The sequence below is a fragment of the Tachypleus tridentatus genome, chromosome 7, assembly GCF_004210375.1.
Source record: "Tachypleus tridentatus isolate NWPU-2018 chromosome 7, ASM421037v1, whole genome shotgun sequence".
Classification (NCBI taxonomy): Eukaryota; Metazoa; Arthropoda; class Merostomata; order Xiphosura; family Limulidae; genus Tachypleus; species Tachypleus tridentatus.
In genome coordinates, this window is record NC_134831.1 from 44,044,040 (window position 1) to 44,069,980 (window position 25,941).

Here is a 25,941-nt window from a genome sequence, read left to right on the forward strand (position 1 = left end):
AACGAATAGTAAAATTGACCGTCACATTATAACGCCCCCACGGCTGAAAAAGCGAGGCTGTTTGGTGTGACGGGGATTCAAACCCGCGACCCTCAGATTACGAGTCGAACTCCTTAACCCACCTGGTCATGCCGGGCCTATATAATGTCATACCTTTCCGGTGCAGAACACAATCCCTTAAAACACTTTCCATTCATTTTTTTTTAGAATATCTAGAAGTGCCTTCTGACATTCAATGCACTCTTGCTGTATGTGGCTTGTTGAAGATAAAGCTCGATTTTCCTCTGAAGATACACGTAACGTATTAAAAGTTACTAGTAGCTAAACTGTAACGAGTATAAATGGTTATGAGTCTAGTCCGATAGGTCCAGGCAGAATTGGCAAAGTTAACAGAGTTCACTCCTTTCTTGCAAACCAGTCGAGCAGTATTTTAAGTTTAAATGTTATAGTTCTTTCTTTCTCGAACTTGTATTCATTAGTAGGGCTAATCTTATCTATTAGATACCAGTGAACCTGCAAATGGTACAAAATAATACAGATAGGTGAAATGCTGGTTCTGCGACCAAGATCTGTTGTTGCAATTTCACTGATATTTGGGGTGTATACCCTCCTGTAACATAAGTGTTGTAGTCCAGTCAGTGGAGGAGTTGGGAGTATATCATGATATGAGAAGGTTATAAAGTCTAGGAGAGATCTTCTCCTGAACAGTAGCATTTCATTGACGCTGCAAAGTTAAAATTTACTAATTAGTAATCATGTTTCGTTTTGTGAATTTAATGGTGTATCTCGAAGTATCTGTATTATCTTAATTTTAGATTTGGTTTGTTTGTTGAGGATTAAGCACAAAACTACACAGTGAGCTATCTGGGCTTTGTCCACCACGAGTATCGAAACTCGATTTATAGCGGTGTGAGTCCGCAGACATACCACTGTGCCACTGGGGGCTTCAGAGTGGGATTCCGTGTTTAAGATCGTGTTTTATTTAATATCAATTTTATTATTTTATCTGTAGAACTTATAATTCAATACCGTAGTATATTACCGTATTTTAATTTAACTACTGTTAATCACTCTTAAATGGCTTACTTTGTATAGTGTAGTGAAATTTTTATAATATGTTTACAATGCTTATTTGTGAGGATTCTTTTCATATGTACGTTTTGTATTATTCTGTTTATGTGGAAGGATGATTACATAGTGCCACCATACGGGTTTTACAGAAGTCAGTGAATACTACACATTCACCATTACATCAATATTTATATCCGTAATAAAATCTTTGGCATGACTGTGAATTAATGTTTTGTCTGTTTTGGCCTCCTCAAAATGTCACATCTTATATTTATCCGAGATGTGAAAGGACACTTTTATGTCAGGCAGAAAGTTCGATGCTGACTTTTTTTTTGTTCAGTTTTGTGTTTTTGAACTGGGAAGAAAAGGGGTCTACTTTGTTACACTGTATGACCAGGTAGGTTGGAATTTGATGGTACAGTACTGTACCTTGTTGTCCAGGCTGAACAGTGTTTACAAAAACTCAAGATTAATAATGGAGTTTTTGAGCCGGTTGTCATTCATGACATAGTAAAAGTATCCAGCTATGACTCTGTGGAGGCTTACAATAATTCACTAACAACATAACATTTTTTTTGTGCTAATTTGGATATAACCTACCTTTATTACCCAAACAATAACAACAAACCATTTTTATTTGTTTATCAATGGAACTAATACTTACTACTACATAATATACATAAGTGTGTGTGTTTTTTTCTTATAGCAAAGTCACATCGGGCTAACTGCTGAGTCCACCTAGGGGACTCGAACCGCTGATTTTAGCGTTGTAAATTTGTAGGCTTACCGCTGTACCAGCGGGAGACATGATACATATAAGCTATAAATAAAATAAAAGTTTCAAACTTGTGTGTTAAATATGATGATGCCATGTGTATTTAATACGTATATGTAAATTATATGCAACTTAGTAATTAATATATATTTAATTGCTTATTAATTAAATTTTAATCAATTAAATAAACGCAAATTATATATAAATTAAAATTAATATATAATAAATGGTTTGTTAAGTTGAGGTTAATTAATTAATATTATACAAATGATATACAAATTAATAATCAATACAACATAATAATAATGTTTAGGAACAACAGGAGATCTGTTTATCCATTTCGGCTGTCCCATCCTCTAAGCCAAACTAAATCTATTAAATAGAAACATTTAAAGCCACCTTAAGTTTTCTTTTAAATTTACTCAAATCTACTGCCTCCACAACATCCGAAGGCAATACATTTCATAGATCAACCACCCTATTTGTAAAATAAAGTTGTCTTAGCTGAAGGCGACTTCTACCTTTAAAATCATAAATACTTCAGTCAGATCCCCTTCAACTCTTCTTTTTTCAAAAGAAAACTGTTTTAAGGATCGTAATCTCTCCTCATATGACAGCTCCTCCCTTCTAGATACCATTTAAGTAACCCTCCTCTGAATCTTTTCCAACAATCCAATGTCTTTCCTAAGGTAAGGAGACCAAGACTGAACATAATACAATGAAAGTATAACCCTCTTTAGATTTGTATTCAATATTTCTGTTGATGTAAGGTAAAATCCTATTTGTCTTACCACTAGCAACAACACACTGCTTGAACGGATTAAAATGCTTAATCAACCATTACACCAAGATCCTTTTCTTTCATCACACTGATAAGGTTCTTCCCAGCCAAACCATACTTAGGATTAAAATTATGATAATCCATATGCGATATCTTGCATTTGTCTTAATTAAAACCCATTTGCCATTTATTTGTCAGCTCACTAAATGCTTTTGTAAAGCAGCAGCATCTTCTTTAAAGCCGGCACCATCCAAGATCTTGATATTATCAGCAAATTTAAGTAATTTATTGACCATTCCTTCATCTATATCATTAATGTAAATCAAAAATTTAATGAACCCTAAGACTGAACCATGAGGTACACCACCTGTAATATTAATCCTGAACTCCAATTGTAACAACCTTTCTACTTTCTTCCATCAAACCACTCTCTATCCAATTAGTTAACTTATCCCCACATCTATAGAGATAAGTTTCTTAACTATCCTTTTATATGACACTTTGTCAAATGCTTTCTGAAAAATTCAGATACACCAAATGTACGCTCTTACTCTCATCTATATATGCAGTAACATTTTCAAAACGTGTCAAACGATTTGTAAGGTAAGAGTTTTCCCTTAGTGAAACCATGTTGACTATCCAATAAAATATCTAAACTTTGTAAATAACTTTGCAAAATATCTTTTATCAGACTTTTCAAAACTTTTTTCCATAACTGATTATATTTAATGAGACAACTTCTATTACCTATCTTGAAGACAGGAGTGACACTAACTAATTTCCAATCTGTTGGTATTTGTACACTATTCAAGTACTTACAAAAATTGTGGAAAGTGACTCATATATCCAATTTTTGACCTCCTTTAAAACCTTCAGGGAAATATCTGACCTAGGAGACTTATCATTCTTTAAGACTTTGTTTTCATCTATTAATTTTCAAAGATGAGGAATACTGCTCAAGTCTTCATTAGTGAAACCTGAAGGAAAAAGCAGAAGTTAAGAATCTAACCATTTCATAACTATCAGGTACAAGACTTCCTTTGTCATCTCTCAAGGATCCTATCCCACTTCTAACATTTCGTTTCGTATAAGTAAAATAATACCGTATTTGAAAATGAAAATATGCGATATGTTTGAATCATTTGTTCATTATAAAGTAAAATTATAATCTAGTGAAATCATTGTATGTCGTTATTTTCAAATATAACTTCCTCTTAAGAGCGAATAGATGATATGCAATGCATTAATTATAGAAATGAAAACTAATGAATGATAAGTGTTTTTTATATATATAAATCATCAGAAAATGCAAAAAGTGCCATGAAAATTAAATACAAAAGTGAAAACTATATTTTAATATACTACAGTATATTATATATGTTAGTACTACTATCTGCATGTAACACAATTAAACATAAAAATGAAAACTATGAACATAAATGGAGACGAGTTGAAATTTTTATGCAATACTAAGATAGTATAGTAATACGTTCTGCCTGTAGAAACACAGTCCGTATATGTGAGATGTATGCTGTTACTATTTGTTTCAGTGTCATTAAGTCTGTGATTTAACTAACGTGTATTAATTAAAGATATCTGCTTAAAACATATTGGAGTTTTATGTAAGTAAAAAATAACTTATTTAAAAACATGAAATATGCAACATATATTAATTATTTATTCATTATAGAGTAAAATTATAACCTACTAAAATCATTGCGTGTCACCGTTTTCAAACAGAAGTATGCCTAAAGATTAATTATAAAAGCAAAAACTATAAGTGTCATCTAAAAATATTAAAAAGATCAATACTAGAAACGCACATTGTGGAAATGATGACGTAATTATATGATGTCACCTAGCGATGCGTGCCCTTGTGTTGACGATGAATTCATAATTAAAATGTGAATATTCAATATTATTTGTATCTGAATCGAACCATTTAATTAAAAATGTGAATATTCAATATTATTTGTATCTGAATCGAAACATTTAATTAATAAACTATTAATTAGGTATTAATTATTAATTTGGACATAATTTACGTATGCATATTTATTACACATGCTTCCATAACTTCTGCCTCCTTTGTGCCATGCTAAGCACTCAAGTTAGAATTTTAAGCATGCACAAACTCCAGTTTTTTTTATTCTTATATTTTACAAGTTAATTAATATTAGACCATTGTAATGAAATTATTACAGAAATGTCATGAGTCAAATTTATTTCCACGGTTTTTATGGTATTTTGTTTTCTTTAGCTCTATAGCTTTAGTTTGTTTTGAATTTCGCGCAAAGCTACTCAAGGGCTATCTGCGCTAGCCGTCCCTAATTTAGCAGTGTAAGACTAGAGGGAAGACAGCCAGTCACACCACCCACCGCCAACTCTTGGGCTACTCTATTACGAACGAATAGTGGGATTGACTGTCACTTATAACGCCCCCACGGCTGAAAGGGCGAGCATGTTTTGGTGCGACCGGGATTCGAATCCGCGACCCTCAGATTACGAGTCGAGTGCTATAATCACCTGGCTATGCCGGGCTATTTTTAATTGAAATATATTTGTCATTAATGGTGAAGTATCCAGTTTTTCAGGCTGAAGGATATAGTTTTTGTTGTCCCAAGGGCTGCAATAACAGAAGAGTTCGGAATTTTGCTCAGTTCTAATAACAATCCAATTTTTCATTCGTGTAAATCAATGATGTTTGCCATATTTCAAATAGCTAGAGAACTAGCTTCCAGGACTGTTCACCTTAGTTCTCAAACTTGTAATGCAAACGTCAGCAAACATTTGAATACTGGTGGTGACAGTTTGAATGAGGGAAGCTAGCAATGAGAGGTTTTTAACAAGGCAAAAATTCCAGGGTAATTCTTCTATACTTTGGATGTTCTTTAATAGAAATGAAAACATTTTAAAACTATGGCAGTGTAACCCATAGTTAACATTAAAAATGTTTTCGGTAATTTGTTCAAACACATTATTATTCAGAAACAATGAAAGAAACTAAAGAGTACTAATTGTAAGTTTAATTACATTATTTTCAGAGAACATTAGTTCTTCATCACTTGTACAAGATTTATTGTTAATCTACAGTTCACTCCCCCGCTGGTACAGCGGTAAGTCTACGAAATTATAACGCTAAAATCAGAGGTTCGATTCTCCTCGGTGGACACAGCAGATAGCCCGATAGCTATAACAACACACACACACACACACACATTAATCTACAGACATCAGCATGAACGATATTCAAGGATCGGATAGAATGTATCACCATTTATCTGTTTCTACAGATATTACACAAATCCATGAAGAAAACAAGAAATGAACGAATGGCTTTGTTAACAATTTTAGTCCAAGATGATGTTATTCGTGTACTTTGCGTAACGGTGTTGATTTCCTATTCAGTTATTATAAAATGTGACACATAAAAACTTAGTTGTTTAACACAAATTGCAGGTTTTAGGTTTGCAACAGATACACATAACAATGTGTTTATTGTATCGTAAGTTGCAGATTTTTAATATAAAACACGTGTTTTGTAGCACGCAACAACAAACGAAAAAAAGCGAAATATTTACCAAAAAAAAAAGAAAAATCTACATTGTACATTTGGGACACAGTTAAAAAAAAAGTGCGTGTTTGAACGAACATTTGCAATGGATACATGATGTAATAACGGATTTTCCTAGCTATTGAGCTGAATTATAGTAATGTGGACTTCATCTACGACACTCAAGAACTAAACCAACAGTTAAAGAGGGAGGAAGTGGTAGTGTGTACTTGATCCTCTCATGTCACTTGACCAAAAGAACGACCAGAGAAATCAGCACATAACTGTGTATTTATAATGCCTTAAGTCCCATGTTTTTATTTGGACTTTGTTCAATGAGAAGTAATAACATTATACGCTACCATTAGAGAAGTGATGTTTGAATCACTAGTCATTCTTCATTGTTTGTTTACTCATTAGAGCATGTATTTCAATAATTGTTCTTGGCTTTTAAAGATTTTTAGTAACACATTTATTGTGCATGAAATGAATTATTAATGCTTAATTTGTATATTAAGTTTCATTTACTCTCTACTATCCAATTTTGTCCAGACCTCCAACTACAGAGGCGTTTTAAGTTAATTTTGCACTTTTTAATAAATCGTTTTAAACCAAATTAGTCAATGCTATGGCAAAATAAAAGAGACAAACTTTTCACCAAGAGTCATTAAAGCAGTTGAAGCAATCCTTGGATACTTCTGATGTGTCAAGCAGGATTGGGATGCATGTGATTTACCATCTCACTTTTTGAAACAAGACTCTTTTACAATTGTTGAAAAGCTAACAAGCTAGAAAATAAGATATAATCAATAATGTGTAAACAGCTATGAATTGTTTCCTATTTCCATGAAAATTGAGGATTGCAGAAACTAAGTCATGCAAAATATAATTTGGTGATGTTATTAGCTTAGCTCTAATTATTATCGTATTTGGTCATTGAACCATATGAAACATTGATATACTTTTTTATTTTAGACTTAAAGTTGTACTTAAATACTAAATTTTTGAACATTTTATTCAAAAATAAGGTTATGATTTTTCATGCCTCCGGTACATCAGTTTTACTTTCGAAAGATAATGTTAACCTGAAGAAAGATTTTGATGTGTAATTTCATAATTACTTTAACAGAGTAATACATTTTATTTACTATAACCTTATCTTAAACTTCAAATTTATTAGTTTTCTTGAAAACTCCTTCTTACGTTATGTTTTTTTACATATGCACTTAATAATTTTGAACAAGTTTGTGAACTTTGTGTTATATCTACACAAACTTATTTGTAAATAGTTAAACCTTTTATTGAAAATAATCCAAACATAGCATTTAAAATAATGTGACCAACTATCATTGTCGTTATCGCACAGATAACCATAAACTAGTTTCTGTTTTATGTTAACTTGATAATCTGTTATTGGAAATAAATAAACTATCTTTTGTACGAAACCGAATTCTGACTCAAAGTGATAAGAATCGATCAAATCGAAACAAATCGATTTGTTTGTTTTGAATTTCGCGCAAAGCTACACACGAGGACTATATGCGCTAGACGTCCCTAATTTAACAGTGTAAGACAAGAGAGAAGGTAGCTAGTCTTCACCACTCACCGCCAACTCTTGGATTACTCTTTTACCAACAAGTAGTGGGATTGACCGTCATCTTATAACGCCCCCACGACTGAAAAGACGACCATGTTTGGTGTGACGGGGATTCGAACCCGTGACCCTCAGATTACGAGTCGAGCGACTTAACCGTCTGGTGATGTCGGTCCTGCACTTGATTTGATATTTGACCCTACAAGTTTAATTTGTATATTATCCAAGTAAAAGTTAAGGGTAAATTTGTACATAGAAGTATACACTGTTGTACTTTTTCGTTTAAGAATCTGCTTAGGCCTCGACCATACGAAATATTTATACTATGCTCGTTCCAGTTTTCATCGTCTGTTACTGTTACCTTTGTTAGTGAATAGCCTGTCACTTAATGATGGAAACTCGAGATTTCAACGTTAAATATGCCAACGTTAAATGTCACATTGTTCGCTTATAAATATATGTTATGAATCGTAGAATGAGCAAGTTCTGTCACAAATACAGCTAGCAAAAATATAAAGCATACAGCACTAAACGGTTCTAACGTGTGCTGACGTGGAGAACTTTAATTAGTCTAAATTGCACTTCCAGTTTTCCGACATATACACTGAGCATGAACAGAATTTACGTGGATGATCAAAGTAACCGTAAGAGCCAGATGCGGATTAAGACAACTCGGGGATCTAGGACAGTGAATAATATGAGAAACATTAATTCATATTAATTATGTTGTACAACGCATGCATTATCCCACAGGTAAATTCACATCGTGGTCTACAGGTGAGTCTATTTTTATAATCAATTTTTGTATGTGTACATTTTTAAATGTTAATCTTATTTATAAACTTTAAGCTTGCTCAAAAAGCGATTTATTCATTACTATAATAAAATTTCAACGAGCATACTTCCAATTAAAAAAACAGTTTTTTAAAACTCAGTTTCTGTGTAATAATTATTCCTGTTTCAACATCACACAATAATGAAAGAGGCATATTATTGGTTATTATACATCATATTTTTTGACATTTTAGAAAGGAGTTTCTGTGTATATTACAGATGAAATATTTACAAAAGGTCATTTTAAATTAATATGAGACAAAGACTGTTAAGACAATATTATACTATCATAGAGAGCTCAGCGTCTTTAATAAGCATTAACTTCAAAAACGACCTTTTTCTGGTTTAATTTGTAATCATCAAACATAGATGGATACGCATAGCTACTTGTATACTGGAAAATGTTCACTGCAGGCTTATTTTCCAATATAAAATAATGCAATTTTGAAGCTAAAGTGTTCGAACCAAAAATAGTTTTAGAATCGAATACAAATAAAAATGTTGAAATTCTTACTGAAAAATCGATCTCCAACTCATTTTCCTAGAGTATCCTAGCCTAAAATATTTAGTGTCCCATTTGCCTATAGTCTCCTGAACTACAGTCTTATTTACTCTCAACTGGTAAGAGCTACAGAATATGTTTATCGTGTTGTTAATGCTCAGTGTTTATAATTTGTTTTAATAAGATCAAATGTATGGCAAAAAACGAAAATAGATTTTATGTTTTTGTTAAGTAATGAAAATCTAAAAAAAGTCTGAAAGGCATATGTTTTAGTCTTCTATTGATATTTTTGGGCAACAGATTTGTAATAATTCATTCCTCAATTAAAGGAACTAATAACCAAATTATAAGCTTGTTGTTTAAGTTATATTACATTAGATGTATCGTGTTTGTTTGATGTTGTTCTAATTCATTTCACCAACGTTATTCTCACACTTACAATATTTTAGGTTAATGTTGGTGAATGAAGGATAATACATGAAAATTTTCCAGTACAATATAAAGCGTATTGAATTTATCTGGTTCGCTCTCCCGTGCAGCACTAATGAGCCGTGAATTAGTAGCAATGAACCAAAACAGATACTGTACGTTATTCACAGATACGTTCTTTCTTCCACTGAAATTACGCGTTTTGGTGTAAAAAAAAATTAAAATAAATCATAAACTAGTCCAATGTATATTAATTAACTGTTATTTTGGCGTTATAGCTACATGTTGTTTGACAAGATCAGTTATTCGCATTAAATGTGTTTCAGTTCACTGTGTGTGAAAATTATCCTTTTTAACCTTCGTAATTATAAATAATCATCCACATCAGCACAAATTACACGATATCCTCTTTCTTATATATTTTCCATTTACTTCTGTCAGTGTGTTCCTACAATTACAACTGTTTTTAGGTACTTCTATCCTCGCCATGACAATACAAAATAATTGTTTACACGGTCCAAGGAAGAAACAAAACAAAAGTAAAGCAAGAGAGAGTTAGCAGAACGATTTATAAAATGACGAAGTTTTAGTATATATTTGAATCCAGGTGTTAGTAATGCTTAATGCTATATAATAATAACTTTCGATCAGAACAAGATATGTACCTAGAGTGTACCTGATCATCTCTGTTGCTAATATACTTTTCTTATATATATACTTTTAAAAATCAGAATGCACTGATTCATTATTTGGATACCCTTGCTATTAACGATATTTTCGGCTGTAAATCCAATAACATCTTATGAGGTTTGACCAGCTTAGGGGATTTAGGTTAGTCCTGAATACAAATTTAAGCTTATAATAATAATCGACCTTTATACTACAAGTTTAATGATTATCAACAAATTAAAATAAACGTAATTATATCTGATATAGTAATTAGTATACCAATCTTATCAATGACAGGAAAAATGAATAAACAAATTGGCACAGGTAAGAACCCACAAACACTAGTTTCCCTAATAAATCACATCCGTTTGTCTATACTTCTTTGGGAATTACTTTTACTGCTTTTTATCTTTGTACCCCCACCCCACTGTATTATTTGTTGAATGTGACAGAAACAAAATGGTGTGGTTGAAACAAAATTAATGTCCTTGAAGACACAAAATACAAAATATGTGTGATATTACATAAAAAAGCTAAACGTGATGTGTATCTTTTCTAAAAACTTTAGTCTTCATATATTCTCTTCTGACTCCACCGAAGTGTTTTAAAAATTATTTTAAAAATCCTTGTAATAAAGATTATTGTAGAAAATAATAAACAACACGCATTCCTCTTTAAGATGCGGAAGTGAAAGAGGATGAACGTGTAGAAATGCGAAATCTCTATACAATTAATACCTCATGTGCAAGGCGTAATATGATAAAGAAAGTGTGTATAAAAGCCAATATAATTAATCAAGTACTGTAATTTTAGACGCAGCTGATGTTACGTATTATAATTTATCTCAGATAAGTCTCCTATTTATTATATTACGTATGTTACGTATTGCGATTTCAAATAGGCGGAAATTTTAATTTTAATTTAGAAGTTAATTAAATGTATTAGGTTTATGATATTTGCCAACAAAATTGATACACACGAATTTCTATGCACAACAGCATTCAAAATTAACGGTTCGAAAACCACTAATGGTCAGTTCAATGTTGTTATCACTTGCACCCCCCCAAAAAAAAATCAAAGTGTAAACATAATCGTTTTTAAGAGGCTGTGATGTCGTATAAAACTTTTAAACCTAGAGTCTTTACTGTTGAATTTTCCACACAATTGGATTGATCTTGTGTTTAATTTCCTCACTGAGAAACCTAAATTATGAAAAATGCTCGTGAGTGTACTAGTTCAATCTACAAAATCTTTCAGTCAGCTGCGAGTAGAAAACATGTTTGAAGTAATTGACATTGGAAATTTATAACTTCAAACTTCAATGCTAGGGAGAGAAATGTTTTGTTTTTCCATCATGTTTTTTTATTATTCTAAAAAAAAAGATGGAACTTATAGAGTTTTCCCAACTTTTTCAAATATTTTTTTCTTTTCACAGAGAAATGAGTAAACATAACAAAAAGTAATGTCAGCATCACTTTTCATTTATAACATTTAGAAGCCACTGGCCTATTTAAGCCTATGAAGACACAAGGAAAAAACTGTCAATTTTGCTCAATTTCAGTAGATAAGATATAATATACAAACTTTAGCATAAATGAAATAAACCACGTTTCCCATTTTATTTCTAATATAAAAACAATGTATACAATTTATTGTCTTGTAGTTATTAACTCGCGTGGATTCGTATGGGGCTCAAACATTATCAAGTTGAACCTGTTCGAAAGTGTTCCTTTTTTTTTTTTTTGTCTCAACTGTGTATGAGACATGTCCCTGAGTTCCAAAATTTATTTTACAAAATGACCAACATGAGTTTTGACTATCTAACACCAAACGGAACCCTGAATACTAACTATATTAGTGCCGTATATCTAACAAGAGAACTTCTTTGTTTGTCTCACTTATATGAACACCATTGGTGAAAGCGGAGGAAATTTTAAAACTTTCAAAGTGCTGTACATGAAATATGTAGACATTACATGAAATATAATATGTAGACATTACCTACTTGTTTGTTATTACGCTTCAAGATACACAGTGAGCTGTGCTGTGCCACCACGAGCGTCCATTTTTAGTATTATAAGCCCTCAGACTTTCCACCAAGCTAACATGGGGCTGTACGGACAGAGTTAGAGATTTTATTTAATATAGTGTACTAATAATTTGGAATAAACAATTGAATATTATAAAACAGTATAAAACTGAAACAGTATAAAACATGATCTCCAACAGAAATCGTGTTAATAATAATGAAAAAATCTTAGAATGCCAAAAATTTTTATTCATTATTTTTATTTGAAGTGGTTTTGGTTGTTTGATATTCCATACTCTACTAGCAAGTTATAGTTTCATCACATTTAAAAATTAACCTAATATGGCTGCAGGATACTTGCTGTTTGATTTTTTGGCTTTGACCATCTTTCCAACCTCGAGAGATTCTTTATTATAAAAATTCATATGTATATATTATATCAAATGTATTACGTTTTCAACAAAACTTTTAAACAATTATTTTTCATAATTTTTACACTACAAGAAATAATTTCAAATAAAATATCCAAATTCTATTGATATTTTTTTCTTTCTCGTTTGGTTAGATTTGACCATCGAGCAAAGTAGTCCTATTCTTTTCATGAAGTATATTTGCGATTATTTCCGATTTTGTGTATTTAGGTCAAAGTAGCATGGTACTTCGTATAAAGACCATTGATCCGTGCTCAGTCATTTTTGGAATTCACTTACAAATCGAAGATTCTTAAATAAAATTAAAAGAAACAAAAATGCACGAAACCGCTACCCAAACTATTATGTAAGATTAATTATAATTACTGTTGTAGGCCAGTCTTTTAATATTTTAATTTAGATGTTATGATTGTTTGTTTTATGAATTTCGCGTAAAGCTACTCTAGGGCTATCTGTGCTAGTCATCTTTAATTTAGCAGTGTAAGATTAGAGAAAAGGCAGCTAGTCATCATCGATCACCGTCATCTCTTGGGCTATTCTTTTACCAACGAATAGTGGGATTGGTCGAACCATAATAACGCCACCACGATTTAAATGGCAAACATATTTAGTGCGACGGGTATTTGAACCTGCGACCTTCAGATTACCAGTCGAACGCCTTAACCCACCTGGCCATGCCGAGTTGGTAGATGTTATGAAGTGTGACGCCTGGAAGATTCCTAAGTGTCTAGGCTTGGCGTGACGTCTCTAATTGTCACGAAACGGAAAAAAAAACAACAATATAAAATCGACAATCAATAACTTAGTTCATTAAACAGCGAGTTATATACTGCGTCTGCTGTAGTTTTGTCGAGCGATTTCTCTATTAGCGAGTATTGTACATATTTTCTTTGCTGTGTTGACATTGATACAAAGGAAATTTAGCCACTACATGACTTAAGTTATGTTTGTTACTTGCCGTGACCTACAAAACATTTGCGCTAGTTTTCACGCTCTTCTTCCGTATTTTTCTTATTCTGTTATTTTCACGCACGCTATTTAAACTACGACTTCTTGTAGACATTATTTGTTAGATTCGAAAATTCTGGTATATTTAAAAACATTTTTATGTAGTCATGCAAACGAATTCACGCATCAAGTAACTTGATTTATTAAAGCTACACATACATAACTCTAATAAAACTACGCATACATAATTTTATTTATTAAAATTACACATCATTTTATTTAATAAATCTACACGTAAAGTAAACAATAAAGTTTTACATATGATTTTTATAGCAAAGCTGCAGGGGGCTATCTGCTGTGCTCACTGAGGGGAATCGAACCTCTAATTTTAAAGTTGTAAATCCGAGGACTTACCGCTATCTCAGGAGTAGACTTATAAAAGTGCACAGAATATAAAATAGTTATGAGTGTTTAGTGTATGACACTTTTTTTTTTCAAGAATTATGTATGTTTTCTTTTAACCACCACATCGAGCTGTCTGCTGAGCCCACCGAGGGGAATCGAATCCCTGATTTTAGCGTTGCAAATCCGTAGACTTGCTGCTGTACCAGCGGGGGACTTCACGAATTGAAACAAAGAAACTCGCCAGAACATAGTAAATAAAATAGGAATTTACAGGTTTTTACGAAACGAACCAAAGCAAAATTATTGTAAAATAAAGTAAATGGAAAGTTATAATGAAGGCAGACTTAGCTGATGTACAAGAAGTCCAAATGTGGGTTTGTTTGATGACAGTTAAGCACAAATGGGTTATCAGTGCTCTACCAATCACGAGTATCGAAACCCAATTTTTATCAGTGTAAATCCGCAGACATATCGCTGCATCACTGAGGGACACAAATGCGTGTTCAAAGTCACATGGCCAACATGAGCGCAGGTGCAGCAGGTCAGGGTATACAAAGAAAATAAATATGAACGTTGAAAAATGTATGTTAAAGTCAAACAATTTGAGGGGTGCACCTTAGCTAAAAAAATTAAAATATTTCAAAAGGTGCCCCTAAATATTTCTACTCTATGCTCAAGCCTTGAAAGCCTATTGGTTGATATGTTCGTGTACTGAAGACATAAAACGAAAAGTAGAATTAAGAACAAAAGTAAATTTGATTGGAGATAAGATCGAAGAAGCTACTGAAGATGTACAGATAGATTATAGGAGCAAAATTAAGTAAGAAAGAACATCAATTACCGAATAAAACACCGGAAAAATAAACGTGTAAAGAGAAAAAACTAAATCAGCCAAACCTTTCACCACATCTTCCCGATAATTTTAACCTTAAATACCATTAATTTGAAATATGGAAGATGAGAACCTATCTTACTTACACCATGCTATTGATAATTACAAAATTATTTTAGACTACATACAATCGAGAAACTAACAGACTACGATATAAAAGAACCATGAAAGGTATATCAGGCTAAGTTTTCAATAACTTGCAAAATAAATGGATGGAAAAAAACTATTCGTCTTGCAGCCAATTTAAAGAGACTAACTATAACAGTATTCAACAATCTCCAAGCTATGAGCAATAACAAGTATCTGGTATTAGTGGCTTTCTTATTCTACAAGTATGAAATGTTACACTAGAAAGAATATTGTAAAGAAAGTTAAGGGGTAAAGTACAGAAGAAATAAGAGCCGAATTTGAACACTTACTTTATGTAGGTAGTCCTGCAAAAAATAATGGATTTTTTGGCCCATGACCAATATAAAAATGACCCAGTGCATGAGGATATGCAAATCAAGCTTAAGAAAAACATTGGTACACATTTTGAGGACGTTTTCTAGTTGGTAGTGGAACTTCAACCCCTATATTTACATATAAACAATTAAAAACACCATCCAGAAGTTACCAGATTATCATATTAAGTAGTATAACAACATCAACTTCATCTGTACGTGATGTAGAAGAACTGAAAAGATTAAGTAAAAAATTTGTTAAACATAATGGTTGAAGTAATATACAAGAAAATACGTTTTCGATTTAAATTAAAAGTACTCTATGTATGGACACAAAACTACTTCTAAAGAATGTCAAAAAAGGGAAATGTCATAAATGTGCTAAACATAGCTATTACAATTGTGGAAGATCAATAGATAATAATAAAGTAAGGAGCCAATGCTTTAATAAATGACTTAATTCAGAGCCCAACAAGATCAAAGGAAAAACCAAGAAAATAGAAATCAGCTGCACTTAAGGGGCCAAATTCAACTGAAAGTAATCTACCTACCCCAAATGAATTAAATTCATTATTTCAGAAACCAGAACATGAGTTGATGAACTAATTGGTTAAAAACTTTAAAAAATGTAGATTAACACTGGTTTTATGCTACAGTTGTTCAACCACACATAAAGATAACTTTGATGGTGCTGGAAGTGGGCTTAGGATAAGTTGATGACAAGGAACCTGAAGCTGAATACCAAACAGTTTTAATTACTTCATCATCAAATCAGTTTATTGGATAGATTATCTGTTTATAATTGGCCAGTACCAAAGAACTTTCGTGAGGCAAGAAGATTTATTGGAATTTGTTTTTACATCACTGTTTTGTAAAATAAAACTTGCCATAGCCCTTCCTCTGTAAAAGTTACTTGAGAAACTAAATAACTTTTCTTATATTATTGTTATACCAGCTCTCGAAAATTCACTCAAATTAGATACAGTGCTTGTAATTTTGCAATGCGACCAGTGTTATCACAAGTACAAAATTGGAAAGAAGATGTAAGATGTAAGGCAATGAAGTAGCTTTTGAATTTTTTTACATTTCAGTAAACCAAACAACAAGATGACTCAAAAAACTTCAAGAATACAACTTGAATATAGTTTGTCATCTTGGATGGAACTGATGCATGATTCCGAAAATTGTGTTCATGAAGAATATAAATATCTTCAAAAGGAGAAGAAAAAAACACGAGCTAGTAAAAACACAATCTAAAACACAACACAGTGTAATCGAAACTGGAACATTCACAAGTGACAAAAAAGATATAATGTGGTCCAGTATCAACTGAAGCATACTTAGGCAATGACTACAAGTCTGAAAAACGTATTCAGTGGATAAAGAATTGTGCATAATAACCTTTGTAGTAAACAGCTGTTCCATACCAATTAAAGACAAAAAAATATAATGGTTGAAGTGAGATTCGTTATGTCTTTAAGAAGGATTGCTATAACAGAAAAGGGAAGATATCAGTAGATAGAAACTATGATTACAATTGGTACTTTTTAAGTCACTATAGCTAAAATCACTCTGTCATTTTCAAAACATTTCAACATTTGGACACTTTATAAAATATTTTATATTATTTGCTAAAGAAAATTTTGATATGGCACAATACTGATATGTGATGCCTAATAATATTCTATTCAATTTGATCGTTTTATAAGCAGTGGGCAAAGCATTTATGTTATATATAAATTAACTTGTTAATCTAATCTTTATAAAAATATAAGTATTATCAAACAAAATATTTCATTTTCCCTAAAGGATTCCAAAAACCACCTGAAGGGATCACCTGTTTTAACCATTTGCACCACAAAATAGTGTGTTGTCCTCAGGGTCAATCAGCACTAAAATTATGTCGCAAAGGGACACTTAGCATTCCATGTTGTATTGTAATGACGTCAGCAAATCGTGCGCATGCGACGAATTATAAGAAGAATTATGCATTCTGTAGACTACAACACAGCAAGTAATAAAAATATCTACTATCTTTAATTTTAGTTTTAGGCACAGTTGAAACAAAATCTTTCGTGGACCCTGTAGAAGTACATCTAGGATATATTTTTTAACTTGTGAGAATTATTGCTTTCAAGGAAACATCAACACCATAAAAAAATATACATGTTTACATACATATTTCAATTGTTCACTTTTAACACATTGTACTATTAGTTAGGAAATGTTTTAAAGAAGAAATTACGATGCAACATCATAAGAGTCATCATGTTATTTCTTTTTATTGTCGTATTTTATGATTTGTTTGAATAAATGTGCTGAGAAAAAATCACTGAAAGTTCTTGGTTACGGTCTCCCACTGCTACAGCGGTAAGTCTAAGGATTTACTACGCTAAAATCAGGAGTTCGATACCCTTCGGCAGATACCCCGACATGGCTTTGCTAGAAGAAGACACACACACACTCTTGATTACGAAATTTGACTTGTGTTGAATCGTAACTTAAAACTGGAAAAATAACAATGTATCTTTGTATCCCAAAATATGCAGAAGATCTGAGAAATCACAGTTTCTCAGTCAGAAGAAGAATGAACGGGACAGTATTGAAAGATATCTTACCTTTCTCACTGTCGTGAACAAAATATACATTATTGTCAGTATATACGACAAACAACACATCCCATATGCCCGTCTGTTCTAATTATTATAGGGTATTGTTTTATAACATTGTATACTCGCAGAACATTAAATTAGTTACTTCTATTACTGGGTTAAATTATAGCTCTTATCTTTCTTGGTATTTCGCTTTGAAAAGTTCTTAATAGCCATACTATACACATAAGCATAACATGCTTCCTGAACAATAAATTTTACTATCCCAGTTGAATTGAAAACCCTTTACGTTGCTTGTAATCCACTTTAGTATAAATTCTTGCTTTTGTAGATATTTAATGCGATGTTTCGAACTTTTCTGAGACTTGATAAAAACAACAAGAAATATGGATCCCCTGTCAGTCAGCTAATGTAATTATTTAATCAGTGAATTGGTGGATGAATTTGTCAAGTGCTGTGATTGAATACTGAGTTAGCAAGTACTTACACTTTTGTTGCATTTACGATTTGTACACTAGAGGAAATTAAACAAATATGTGACTGTTAGGTTTTATTTGTGTACTAGACCTATCTTTTGATTATCGTTCGTGAACTTGTGTGAATTTTAAAACCATGTTGAAGAAAAATAATTAATTATTTTTGTCAAGTAAGTTATACTTTCTCTTATTTTTCTCCAAATAATAAAAAATAAACCTCCTACGGATAAAAACGTTTACAATGTTAATTTATTACCTACAATAGGGACATGCTGCAATAACATTTCTGAAATAGATATTTTCCCATTTTACAGCAAGGTACTTTACCTATATGCCAAGATTAAAGACGGATATCATTCATTGAGAAAGTAATAAAAGGTACTATCACTAAGTTTTGTGATTCTTTCAAAGAGACCCAAACCCAAAAATTATGTTTTAGAGTTATGTGTTTCATAAGACTATTATAATACATATTCCGTGTATCCTGAAAGACCGATCACCAAGTTACTATAAAAGAAAATATAATTTCGGTTTGAGGCTGTTTCATTTTAACCGAAGCGTCTTTCTTTAATCTTCTGTAAGTAAGGAATTTTAGTATTTAATCTAAACTTTTAATGTGAGAAGAATTATTTTTATCATTTTATGTCAAGGACAAAATTCATCAAATTTCAACATAGGGTAATTATAGATTACACACCGATTTCCTTTAAATTTGTATATTGCTATCAATCACGAAATTTCACTAATGAAATAAATAAATAAAACAATATTTGTAAGCATAACCAATATGGTGTTTTTTTCTTTTCTTAAAAGGCTAACAATATTTTTTGTTTTTCTTGCCTTCATACCTAATGCTCCAGCATAGTCAGGTGGTGCTATGCTCGTAGTCTGGGGGTAGAAGGTTTGATTTCGCATCCCACCAAACATGTTTGGCCTTCTAGCATTGGGGACAATATAATATGATGGTAAATTTCACTAGTCTAAGAGTTAGCTGTGGCTGGTGATAACTAACTCCTACTAGTCTTTCGCTGCTAAATTAGGGACGGCTAGCGCAGATAGCCTTCGTGTAGCTTTGCGCGAAATTGAAAACAAACCAATCATAGTTAATTGTAAAATAATACTGTGATCTGTTAAATAATAAAAACTACAATAAGCTCTATAATACTAATAATGAAAATATCTCGTTTAATAATTATAAAAACGAAAAATTAAGTATCATAAAACCCTTTAGGACAGATTGAAAACAATGTGTGGAGTAAACTATTGTTATAATATTTTCTTTATTAGAATAAACTAAGGTAATATGTACGATAAGACAAACATATGTAACAGTGTTTTAATAGTCGTTTTTTAAAATAATGGTTTTACTTGTACAATTCCTTAACACATAATTAAATCTATACTACAATGTTGATGACTTAACCACATGTTCAGACAACCTATGATGAGGTCATGTTCCTACTGAACTATCTGATTCTAAAAATACCAGCCACCCTATAGCAACCCTCACCTTAGTAACACTTAATATCATTTGCCTATGATTTCACATTTCACCTAGTAACACCAATCATTTTTGAAAAAATATAGTACAGCTAAATATAAATACAAACTATAAACATAAGTTTGTCAAGTTGAAACCTGTATGTAATTCTGCAGAAATGTAGTAACACTGATCACCTTCCGCCTTCATAAAACATACAAAACACGTTAAGTAAAACCATCCGTCTACATAACTTTAGAAATACCATTCTCGTATAAAATCTTAGTAACAGCATCCGTCCCTGGCAATGCGTCATCTGGATTCTCTTGTGGAACTGAGACTCCTAGCAACACGCTCTCTACTGAATAACACTCGAACTATGATGTCACGTGACATCTCCTAGCAACGCGCTCTCTGACAGCAGACAATTTCCACAAGTCAAGTGTATTGGTGGCATGACAACAACTGCCATAGAAGTAAGCACTAACACTTTCTGTGAGTGTAGGATATTAAATAAAACTAATATGGATATTTTGAGTATGTCTAAAAAAATCTAGTCATTGTCACCGAAAGAGATGTATTACAAACCTACATTTTTTTTCTTAAATTTAACCATATTTTTTATTTACATATGTCTATCAATCCATACTTTACGTCATGACAACGTCATTCTCATTCTATGAACATCTCCTCCCCCTCACGTTCTTGCAATCTGCTGTAAGTGAAGCGGTTTGTTTGGAATTTCGCGCAAAGCTACATGAGGGCTATTTGCGCTAGCTATCCCTAATTTAGCAGTGTAAGACTAGAGGGAAGGCAGCTAGTTATCACCACCCACCGCCAACTCTTGAGCTACTCTTTTACCAACGAATTGTGGGATTGTCCGTAATATTATAACGCCCCCACGGCGGAAAGGGCGAGCATGTTTGGTGCAACAGGGATTCGAACCTGCGACCCTAGAATTACGAGTAGAGTGCCTTAACCACCTGACCATGCAGAACCAAAGTGAAGCGGAGAGAAGCATCGGCAGACATACACACGCACACAATAATGGTTTAACTGACAGGCGTTCTTTCACATGCTGCTACGTCAGTAAATTAGGTAATGCGAGAGAGAAACATCAATCGACCGTACCCAAAGCCAAGTTTTCAAATTTTATACCTGTGATTTGACCCTTGTTAGTTCAAATGCTTCTTTTTTATATATATACAAAAGCTCTCACTCTTAAAATCTGTTCATATACTGTAATAATGCACATTCATATAAGATTTTAATTTTCTTGCACCAACTAAGTAATATTAAATTTATAACTTGAGATGGTCCAGCATGGCCAAGCGCGTAAGGCGTGCGACTCCTAATCCGAGGGTCGCGAGTTCGCGCCCGCGTCGCGCCAAACATGCTCGCTCTCCCAGCCGTGGGGCGTTATAATGTGACAGTCAATCCCACTATTCGTTGGTAAAAGAGTAGCCCAAGAGGTGGCGGTGGATGGTGATAACTAACTACCTTCCTTCTAGTCTTACACTACTAAATTAGGGACGGCTCGGTGCAGTGGGCTTACAACCTACTCACTTAAATACCTGTTGAAGAATCCACAAGCGATTGCGGCCCTATGTTCCTTGATGGAATCTAATGGTGATCACTAACTAACTTGAAATATACTTAAGAACGTTCTGGTATTTCCCAGCTAACTACTTACATATATTGTTAACAGCAATTTGAATATAAATATATATGTGTGTGTATTTCTTCTGTTATCAACCTTTAATGCTCGATAATAACTGAAGTAATATTTCTAACTAATGTACGGGTTTAGTTCTTTAGGCGTAATTTTATACTTTGCATGTAAATGAATCAAAGTTTGTTTTTCATGTGAATGATGGTCGCCTATATATGCATTAACTCTTTAATTTTTTTTTTTGGCATTTATGTAGCTAATGTATTTATTGTTGGAAAAAGTTGCGGCCAGAGACTTAGTTCGCAGGGTTCAATGTTTTTTCTCCTGTTACCGCTCCCCCAACCCTACCCCAAAGAACGTGCTCACAACTTTTGGGCATGGCTGCGTTATGAGAATAACGATCAAATTATACTACTCTGCCACATTAGCCCAAGATTAGACGGTTGGTGGTGTTTATTGTATGTGGTGCATTTAATTGAGCACTTCAAAATTAGGTATTGCTAGCGCAGAGAACCTTCGTGTTGTTCTCACGAAATACAACGAAAAAAACTCAATAAATCAAAAGAGTCTAAATCTATATATTATATACATGTATATCGACAGACTACTTTTATGAATGCAAATTACCAATAAATCTATAAATATATAATTCATTACAACAAAACCGGCTGGTTACATACTATATATTACTTGGCAGTCATTGAACGGTTTTACTTTCTGGTTAATGCCAACCGATTAAACGAGTTTACTCGTTAGCGAAGGATGCTTTTAGGGCAGATGAGTGTATTTTTATAGTAAGGCCATATCGGGCTATCCTACTGCGTCCATCGAGAGGAATTGAAACCTTGAGTTAGCGTTGTAAATCCGTAGATTTACTGCTCTCCTACTAGGGAACAGGATGTGTTTCTTCAGTGAGGAAAAACTTAACGTTTTTATAAGAAAAGTTTTAAAAATAAGAATTTATATTTCTTTCACGTGACATCAAAAAGAAATTTTTCATTTATTAGTTTCTTATTTTATAAATCTTGTTGTGTTGTTGTTTTTTGAATTAAGCACAAAGCTACACATCACGGGTATCCAAACCTGGTTTTTAGCGTTGTAAGTCCGCGGACATACCGCTGAGCCACTGGGGTACATTTTATAAATGAATGGGACCATATTATTTAGTATAGATATTAAAATATTGTGAATATAATTACTTTTATTTATATGATATTCAATCCCTTTTAATCTCAAAATCACGAATTTATTTTAGTCATGTTATCTTGGTTTTAAATTTTCATCATCTTGGTATTATCATATGTTTGTAGAGTTTTTTAGAAATCTACTGTATAACGTGAAGTTCGAAGGATGAATTGATAAGACTGGATTGACAGGTTTAAGTGATAAAGAGAAGAGACAAAAACAATAAATCATGAAAATTTACTTCATATAAATATAACACTGTAAAGAAATACAGGCAGGACATCGGACAACTGCAATTTCAAAGTTCGCAAACAAATACTAATCAAAACTAAGGAAAGCTTCTATAAATTAAACGATTGAGCTCAGAAAACCTGGCATAATATTTAAGCTATCTTCCTATGAACGTGTGGTAGTTTTACAGAAAGCGACACATCTAAGAAGGTGTAGCATGACAGTATGCGACTTTGGACTGTAACAACATAAGAAGGCTTCAAAATCTTTTAGATGTAACATACTAAATATTCGTTGAAGTGACTCAAGTAATGTCTGGGATAAATAGGTTTGATAACTGACTTAACACTAGTTTTGATTTTCATACATTAACCATATATTTCCCAGACAATAAAAAAAACATCAAGATAACAAAACTAAGGTTTAAGTTGCTGTGAGTTATGGTTGCAAAATTAAAATGGTGTGAACGGGAAATACCTTTATAAGTTTACAAGAAACAAGGGTTATTACATTGTACGCAATAAAATAACATACAGTTGTGGTTTACAGTAAAACTAAATTGTATCTGAAAATGGTATTCAGAAGTTTTACAAAATTAAATGTTCCAATAAAATTAATATATAAATAAAAAAGTCACAACTTAAATATTGTACAGATGAACCGAACATACACTTAATATATTAGAATCAAAGGAAACTATACATAAACACAAATTTATGTCCAGCGATGAAACATGCCGAAATTACACAATACTCTCACGTTTAACGAGGGATGTATAATTAGGAACGGGCTACAAAGTAGTTCATTTTTTACAACAAAGTTATAAGGCAGGAAGTAACATTGCAAGTGCAGAAATTACTAGGATTATTCATCAAAATAGTATTTCAAATATTTCATCAAAGACTATTCAACTTCAAATTTCATATACTATTATTTTCATCGCTTCTACCATGTACAGTACTTTGCAAAAGTTAACTCTAGGACAAGAGAATTCTTTGTCATTCTTTCCATTTTATGGAGCTAAGTCTTCCATGTCATTATATAATATAAATCCGAACACTACGGTAATGCTTCACTGATCTGTTGACAATTGAATGAACCAGGATTGGAATATTCATTATTCTTTAAAATTCACATATACTTTTACCAAGGGACATATCATAAGGGTTCTGCTTGAACGAACATACTGATCAAATTTCGGATCTGAAATAATCGTCATGGTACCCCATATAATGTCTTAACTATATAGAGAGAAGTTAGCAAGATACTAACATATAGTACAAGTATACTCTTCAAAACAAGAAACGCAATAGGGATATTTTTGTTATTTTAAAGAGAAATATATGTAATAACGTTACAAGCTCAGAGTATGTGATGTTACACGTGTTAAGGCACTGATTGTCAGAACAAAATGACAATAAAAGTTGTGCACTTTGAAAACGGAGGAAAACATCGGATTTTTCGCCAAAACGCATGCGTGTCCAATAAATTTGTTTGAGAGAACTGCATGTTCTGCAAGTGCAACATGTGCAAAATTCCTATAAAAGTGACGGGTTCTCGGTTTCCATAGCTCAGTGTTAAGCCACCGACACGCAATACAGTTACCCCAAGACTGACTGAAGCATAACGCAACAACGCCATTGGTCGTTTGGAAGAAGGCGAATCTCGATCAGATGTTGCCAGAGCTGTGAATGTCCACCCAAGCACCATCACAAGGCTATGGAATCGTCACCAACAACATGGATCAACTCGTGACCGTCCACGATCTGGCAGACCTCGTGTGACCACGCCCGCAAAAGATCCAAACATCCGGTAACATCACCTTTGGGATAGGACCACCACTGCGACGTCTACTGCCTCAACCATACCAGGGCTGCGTAGGATTTCCGATCAGACCGTACGCAACCGTCTACGAGATTCTTGGGTTCCATGTGCAATCCATCATGGTGAACGTCAACGACGTTTTTTAACATGACAACGCCCGTCCTCACACAGCCCGACTCACCACTGTCTTCTTGAAACACCACAACATCAACGTTCTTCCATGGCCTTCCAGATCACCAGATTTAAACCCCATCGAACATCTTTGAGACGAGTTGGACCGACGTCTGCGACGGCGACAACCTCAACTGCAGACTCTACCTCAGCTTGCAGCAGCTTTGCAGGCTGAGTGGACAGCCATTCCACAGGATGTGATTCGTCATCTCATCGCTTCCATGGGCAGGAGATGCCAAGCAGTTATTGATGATCACGGGGGGTATACTCGTTATTGACGTTGAGTGACGTTAAACTTCAACTAGTGAGCGTGGACTTCGCCTTTGCAGACTATGGATGTTCAGCAGTGAATGTGCAAAGTTTCACACATGTCATGCAGAGCTACCCGGAATAAACTTGTTAACAATTTGTCTCATATTTTGCCTTTTGCGTTTCTTTTTTTGAAGAGTATATATGCTAGAAGAAAACAATTTAAAAGCACTCCACAAATAAACCTTGACAGAAACAATGTTTAACGTTATGTATTAAGTTTTGTTGTCATTCCATAGCTCTAGTAAAGCTTAGAGAATTGTCATTAAAGCAGAGAGTTCTCATAAAACCTTTACATGATGCTGATTGGTCTCTTCAACAAAATGTTTCATACTTAAAATGCCCTCCAAACGCTGTCAAGTACACCCCAGTTTGTAAGCTCGAAACAAGTAAATTTGAAAATATAAAAGGAAAAGACAAAGCACTTAAGGGCCATAATACTTATGCTAAATATTTTCTTTTATGCAGCCTTAGGGACAGAAAGAAGACTAACTCTGATCTCAAGCATGAGATACTTTATAGGAGTGGATTAAAGACATTTGGATTAAAATCCCAAAGAATAGTTTCATTAACTATATTACGAGAATATCTGAGAGACTATCTGCAGTTATTAAAGCAAAAGGCC

At 33.0% G+C, this 25,941-nt stretch overlaps 1 protein-coding gene across 4 annotated transcripts in view; it reads left to right on the forward strand.

The window, feature by feature from the left end:
- LOC143255548 (uncharacterized) overlaps window positions 1-25,941 on the forward strand; it is a 39,432-nt gene extending 13,491 nt beyond the window's left edge. For 2 of the 4 annotated variants that reach the window (XR_013030702.1, XM_076511378.1), the window contains exon 6: window positions 25,785-25,941. The gene's annotated coding sequence lies outside the window, so the exon portion shown is untranslated. Of the gene's footprint in view, window positions 1-6,172; window positions 7,785-25,784 lie in introns of those variants that run through there. The other 2 variants (XR_013030703.1, XM_076511379.1) reach the window with 1 other exon arrangement.